Source organism: Moschus berezovskii, chromosome 9 (genome assembly GCF_049115385.1).
Source record: "Moschus berezovskii isolate FMDL1 chromosome 9, NW_MosBer_1.0, whole genome shotgun sequence".
Lineage (NCBI taxonomy): Eukaryota > Metazoa > Chordata > Mammalia > Artiodactyla > Moschidae > Moschus > Moschus berezovskii.
The window spans coordinates 102,466,174-102,473,640 of NC_142468.1; the positions used below are offsets into that span (position 1 = coordinate 102,466,174).

A 7,467-nucleotide genomic window follows, 5' to 3' on the forward strand; every position below is an offset into this window, starting at 1 on the left:
CAGGTTCAATCCCTGGGTCAGGAAGATTCTCTGGAGAAGGGTATGGCAACCCACTCCAGTGTTCTTGCCTGGGAAGTCCCATGGACAGAGGAGCCAGGTGGGCTAGAGCCCATGGGATCACAAAGAGTTGGACACGACTGAGCAACTACACCTTTTTTCACTTTCAATCCTTTACCAGCAACATTCTGAAGGAAGATTTAAAGGATGAAGTCTTTGTTTTTTCCAGGAAAATACCTTTACTGGATTACTGGATTTACCTGGAGTCTAGTCGCTAAGGAATTTAGTGTGTTTCCCGTGTCTTCTTTTACCCCGAAGGATTTCCTCATGTGAAAGAAGTGAATGGATAGTCGAATAGTCACTGTAATGCCTTCTTATTCTGCATTAATAAGCACATGTTTTGCTGCAATTTGGTCACCATCAAAATTGCCCTTATTATAACTTCTTAACTATTTAGCCGTAGTAAGTCTTTTTCCTATACAATTTGATATTTTATATGATTTAAAGAAAAGAACTTTATTACCACACATTATTAATTATTATAGTCATTTCATTAATTCTCCATATTCCACAATTTGCCTATTTTCTTTTATATAAGTAATTTATTTCTCATTCTTTTTTCCTACCCTAAATAATGCTTGAAATGTCACTGAAAGGTACTATTTAATTATAAATTATATGAATAATTTATTTTAAAATGATTAGATCAAGATTTTATGATCTCAGGGACATAATCAAATAGATTCCTTTTGAAAATGTGTGATAGAAAGCAATCTTTTCAGGAATATCAAGATGGCAAAACAAAAAATAAGTAAGCATGCTGTGATTCATATTGCCCCATAAACTTTGTGACAGATTTGGATATGCCATAAAATACTTGAGAAACTTTTATTTTAAAGTAGTGATTTGGAGTTTGTGTTTGATCTCCGCTCTTAACAAATACCTTTTAAAATATAAAATGTATATAAAGTTGGAAAAATCATCTATAACAAAAAATAAATATATAAATAAACATAGTAGTACCTTTTGTGACCTTCGATTAGGCAAAGATTTCTTAGATATGAAACTAGCATCACAAGTGATAAAAGTTAAAAAGATAAGTTGGACTTCATTAAAATTCAAAACTTCAAAGGACAATCATAAAAGTAAAAATGTAACTCACAGATTGATTAAAGATATTTGCAAATTATTTATCTAATAAGTGACTTATATCCAGAGTATATGTAAAGACCTCTACAGTTGAGAATTAGAAAGATGAATAGGCTAATGTTTTAAAAATCATCAAGGATTTGAATATATATTTCCCAGTGAAGACATGCAAGTGGCCCATAAGCACACTGAAAGATAATCAACAATCTTATCATTAGGGAAATGCAGGTGAGCACCATAATAAGATACCTCTTCATATATACAAGGATAGCTAAAGGACAAAAAAAAGAAAGAGCAAACAAGTGTTGGTAAGGATACAGAGAAACTGAACCCCATACATTTCACACTATGCTGATATGATAGTAAAGATGGCACAGTCACTTTGGAAAATAGTCTGACAGTTCCTCAAAATGTTAAATAGTTAACATATGACACAGCAATTCCTCTCCCTGGAGTAAACCCCCCCAAAGTGAAAATATACGTTCACACAAATACTTGTTCCTGTGTAACTCACAATAGACCAATGATGGAAACAACTCAAACGTCCATCAACTATTGAATAGACAAAGTGTGGTATATTCATACTAAGAAATGCTATTCAGCTATATAAAGGAATAAAGTACAGATAAACATGCCCAGCAAAAATGAATCTTGTACACATGATGTTAAGTGAAAGAAGTTGGTCACAAAAGGTCACACATATTATATGATTCCATTTATATGAAATTTTGAGAATAAGTAAATCTATAGAACAGAAAGTAGATTAGTTGTTTCCAAGGACTGGAGAGAGGAAGGATGGGGGAGTAATAACTAATGGATTCATGGTCTTTTCATGAAATGAGGAAAATTCTGGCTGACAGTATGAGACACTATTGCTCTTGACATAGTTAACAAAGCAAATCTAGCAATTTCTGTAATCACAACAATACCTGAGGGTCACTGGCTGTTATCTCTAGCTTGTAGAATGCACAAATGATGTATCAGGAAAAGGCAGTATATGGTTTATTTTATAGAGAATTTATTTTAAAAATAATTATTTTTAAATGATCTCAATTATTTTTAAAAATTATTTTAAATGAGAAATAATGGCAACCATCTGGATCCAAATTCTGAGTATTTAAACTAAATCTTGGTGAGAAAGTGGGAAGTACAATTATGATAAATGAACTTTTATAAAGAGGTTAATTAATTTTGTCACATCTTTAATATTGACATAGAAATTAAAATTTAAATGTTGTTTTGTAAATTTAGCATGACTTTTGACTTACCTGAGAAATATTAGTAATAAATATTTGATTATTGTGTTTACATGTATAACTGAAATGGTAACATCAGAATTTTAGCTAGTATTAAGTCTAAATGCCAGGAAGATGACTGATTATTTTTTCTTTGATTATTTTTATTTGAATATGAAAAAATTTTACTATTAATGTAAATTTTCTAAAACCATAAAAAAATGGACAGATGGCCACAGTTAATTTAATAAACATTTAATTACATTTGACTATGTTCTTCTCCCTCCCCCAAATATATTTGTCTAATGTGGTTAATACGATTGAATGTTAAACTTTCAATCATTTATTCCACATATATTTCAGTTGCAAACACAAGTTCTTCAAAGATTTCTGCCAGGCCTCTGCCTAAATCTCACAGTCTTAAATAATTTTCTCAGAGCCTCCTTCATCTCTTTATTCCGGAGACTATAGATCAAGGGGTTGAACAGTGGAGTTAGCACAGAATAAAACAAAGTCACATATTTCTGAATCCCGGCTGGATTGCCTGCTGTTGGGCTCACATATACAACCATAATAGAGCCATAGAACAGAGACACTACAGACAGATGGGAGCCACATGTAGAGAAAGCCTTATGCCGGCCTTCTGCTGAGGGTACCCTAAACACAGCTCTGATCACCAGGGTGTAGGAACTAGTAATGAAGAGTAAGGTGGAGAAAATGAGGACTGAATTGCAGATGGCACAGATGATCTCAGTGACAGGAGCTGGCACACAAGACAGCTTTATAAGGGGTCCTGGGTCACATAGGAAGTGATCAATTTTATTGAGACAACAAAAGGGGAGTTGAGAGATTAGATATATAGGCAAGAGGAAGTACAAGAAGCCACATACCCAGCAACAGGCTCCCATTCTGATGCAGCGTTGCACTGGCATGACAATGGGGTAGTGAAGGGGCCTGCAGATGGCAAGGTACCTGTCAAAGGCCATAGCAGACAAGAAGAAGGTCTCAGTGGTGCCCACGGAGAAGAAGCAGCCAGAAAAGGAGATGGTGTTGGTCTCAGAAAGAAAGTTGACTAGCATATTAGGGACAGTGGAGGTGATAAACCAGATCTCCAGGAAGGAAAAATTGGCCAATAGGATGTACATTGGAGTTTGCAGTTGATGGTCGCACCTCACAGCACAAATAATGCACAGATTTCCAATGAGTGTCAGAATATATGTCCCAGAAAACACTGAGAAACAGAGGATCCCAATTCCCCAAGTATAAGGGAAGCCTAAAAGGATGAATTTACTCACAGAGCTAGAGCAATTCTCTACATGGGTATTTGTTTTTAAAGCTGCAAAAGAATGACAGATTTCCATATTAGAATTGGCCTTACAAAACATTACTCATTAGAACAGATGACTTGCTTTGAGCCACATTACTTTGTGCTGTACTTAGTTGCATCCAACTCTTTGGTACTCCATGGACTGGGACCCACCAGGTTCATCTGTCCATGGGATTCTCCAGTCTAGAATACTGGAGTGGGTTGCCATGACCTCCTCCAGGAGAGCTTCCCAACCCAGGGATCGAACACAGATCTCCCATATTGTAGGCGGATTCTTTACTGTCTGAGCTACCAGGGAAGCTCAAGAATACTGGAGTGGGAAGCCTATCCCTTCTCCAGCAGATCTTCCTGACCCAGGAATTGAATCGTGGTCTCCTGCATTGCAGGCAAATTCTTTACCAGCTGAGCTACCTACCATATACAGAGATGTTGCCATGATTTTCAAGTATTCATATTCCTATTTTGGATATAATAAAAACAAAGTGAACAAAGAGCTTTCCTAATTTCCTACAGCTAACAAAGTGTTGACAATAAGTAAATATGCATAAGGACTTACCATTTTAAATAATACTGAAAAAAACACAGATTCCCCCCCAAGAAAAAAAACAAAAACACAGCCAAGTTAACTCAGTGTTTGTGACATACAAAGACATTAGAGATAATGCTATTCAATATTCTTTGTTCTATTAGTGAGAAACATGTCGAGTTGAATTAAGGACAATATCAATAGATCTAAATCCTTTATACAACTTTAAATTTTTCTGAGTTAGTTTATGAGAAATATTCCTATATCTTTTTAAGAATAGATTATAAGTCAATATTAAAATGAAAATTTACAAGAGTTCACATTTCAATTCTTCCCTTCAGTAAAAACACACTCTCAAAAATACATGTTAAAGTTAAGTAAGTGATCAATTATTAAAATATGTCATGTTTACTTATGCTCACAAAGAATGTCCTAAAATTTGCAATCTCAAGTAAAAATAAATTTCCTTGCCTGCTACTCAACCAATATAATATTGTAAAATAATTTGCCTCCAATAAAAAATAAATAAAAAAAAAAGAGAAATTACAGGGGATAGACTTTTCTGAAAGAAGGCGTATCCATTCATTTTCTGGAATTTTCCCTGATTTAGGATCAGAACACCCTTCTATAGAGTGGGAATAAAAAGGAGCATCTGGCAAGATCCTTTAAGAGTTTTAGCAAATGTTTGAAATAACATTTTTTATAAGCTCTCATATAAAATCTCGGCTATGATTCTAGAGAAATAGTACTTTTATAATTCACATATTAAGTTATAAAGCAAGAAGGGGTAGAAGAAAGAAATAAGGAGAGCTTAGACACATGTGAGCTTTACCTTACCTGAAGATACAAGGTGAATATCATAGAATTCTGTATAGTTGAAGGTCATTTTCCACATCTGAGTATACAGAAAAACCAAATACAACAGTTTTCTCATATCTCAGAAAAAACAGCTATAGTAGTATTCCATGAATTATTGTGGGAATTCATATGAATTGCTGAATAGGCTTTTAGGAACATTATGGGATTAAGAAGTCAGTCATGGGTACCCTTCAGGTTTGCCCTCTGTAGTTCTCCCTTTTTATATAAACTGTAAAGGCAAAGTGACAGTGGCAAAGAAAATCATGGTCTAGACAGAATCAAATGAGGAATTTAAATATTGTTCCCTTTTATGTTCTGTAGAGGCTATCTTTGGAAATTGGCCCTCTAGAGAGGGAATTCATAAACCATATTCTAGAGTAAAATATTTCCAAATAATAGAATGTTATCGTGTAAGATGTATATCTTAAGAGCTATCCATTATTGTATCATATAAGAATATAATATATAAATATAACATACTTTTTAATTAATAGAAGTAACATAAATATGTCTTGATAGATGCAGAAGAAAAATAGATAAAATTGAAACCCATTTTTAATAAAGTAAACCAGAAATAGAAAGAAATGATTTAACTTGGTAAAAAAACTTCTTCATCAGAAATAATTGGCAAACTCATATTTTAGTAGTAAAACATAAAAACATTACAATTAAAATCAAGGACAAAACAAAATATTCATATGACAGAGTTATTGTTCTAAATGATTCATTTTCCTTTTTTACTAGAGGATAATATTTCTATGTTTCACAAATGTTAGACTAAGCAATGTGACATGGTTTGCCCAATAAGACAATTTTACATATGGCACTTCTAAAGAAAACCTTTAAGAAACATTATGCAATGCACCACAGCACTTTTTCCACTGCTATAAAGTTACACCCATGGCTGATTCATGTCAATGTATGGTAAAAAGCACTATAACATTGTAAAGTAATTCGGTTCAGTTCAGTTCAGTTGCTCAGTCGTGTCCTACTCTTTGTGACCCCATGAACCACAGCATGCCAGGAACCCTGCCCATCACCAACTCCCGGAGTTCACTCAAACTCATGTCCATCGAGTGGATGATGCCATCCAACCATCTCATCCTCTGTTGTCCCCTTCTCCTCCTGTCCTCAATCTTTCCCAGCATCAGGGTCTTTTCAAATGAGTCAGCTCTTCGCATGAGATGGCCAAAATATTGGAGTTTCAGCTTCAACATCAGTCCTTCCAATGAACACCTAGGACTGATCTTTAGGATGGACTGGTTGGATCTCCTTGCAGTCCAGGGCCCTCTCAAGACTCTTCTCCAACTATACAGTTCAAAAGAATCAATTCTTTGGCACTCAGCTTTCTTCACAGTCCAACTCTCACATCCATACATGACCACTGGTAAAACCATAGCCTTGACTAGACGGACGTTTGTTGGCAAAGTAATGTCTCTGCTTTTTAATATGTTGCTCACAACTTTCCTTCCAAGGAGTAAGTGTCTTATAATTGCATGGCTGCAATCACCATCAGCAATAATTTTGGAGACTGGGAAAATAAAGCCCGTCACTGTTTCCACTGTTTCCCCATCTATTTGCCATGAAGTGATGGGACCAGATGCCAAGACCTTAGTTTTCTGAATGTTGAGCTTCAGGCCAACTTTTTCACTCTCCTCTTTCACTTTCATCAAGAGGCTCTTTAGTAATTAGCCTCCAATTAAAAAAATAAATTAATTAGGGGGGAAACCTATTTGCAGGGCAGGAATAGAGTTACAGATGTAGAGAATGGACTTGTGGACATAGTGGGGGAAGGGAAGGGTGGGATGAACTAAGAGATAGCATTGACATATATTCTTTACAATGTGTAAAATAGCTAGCTAGCAGGAAGCTTCTGTACAGCACAGGGAGCCCAGCTCAGTGCTCTGTGATGACCTAGAGGGGTAAGATGGGAGGGAAGGTACAAGAGGGAGAGAAAATATATATACCAACCAGAAGCAACAAGTCAAATCAAGTAAAAAATATAAAAGAAGAACTTGCTGTAAGTCATTGATAATTCAGTTCAGTTTAGTTCATTTCTGTCGCTCAGTCGTGTCCGACTCTTTGCGACCACATGGACCTCCCTGTCCATCACCAACTCCCGGAGTTCACTCAAACTCATGCCCATCAAGTCGGTGATGCCATCCAGCCATCTCATTCTTTGTCATCCCCTTCTCCTGCTGCCCCCAATCCCTCCCAGCATCAGAGTCTTTTCCAGAGAGTCAACTCGTCGCAAGAGGTGGCCAAAGTATTGGAGTTTCAGCTTTAGCATCAGTCCTTCCAATGAACACCCAGGATTGATCTCCTTTAGAATGGGCTGGTTGGATCTCCTTGCAGTCCAAGGGACTCTCAAGAGT

At 35.8% G+C, this 7,467-nt stretch overlaps 1 pseudogene; it reads right to left on the reverse strand.

The window, feature by feature from the left end:
• Nucleotides 1-2,895: 2,895 nt before the first annotated feature.
• On the reverse strand, nt 2,896-3,526 carry LOC148776769 (olfactory receptor 11H6-like; annotated as a pseudogene).
• Between the last annotated feature and the right edge of the window lie 3,941 nt (nt 3,527-7,467).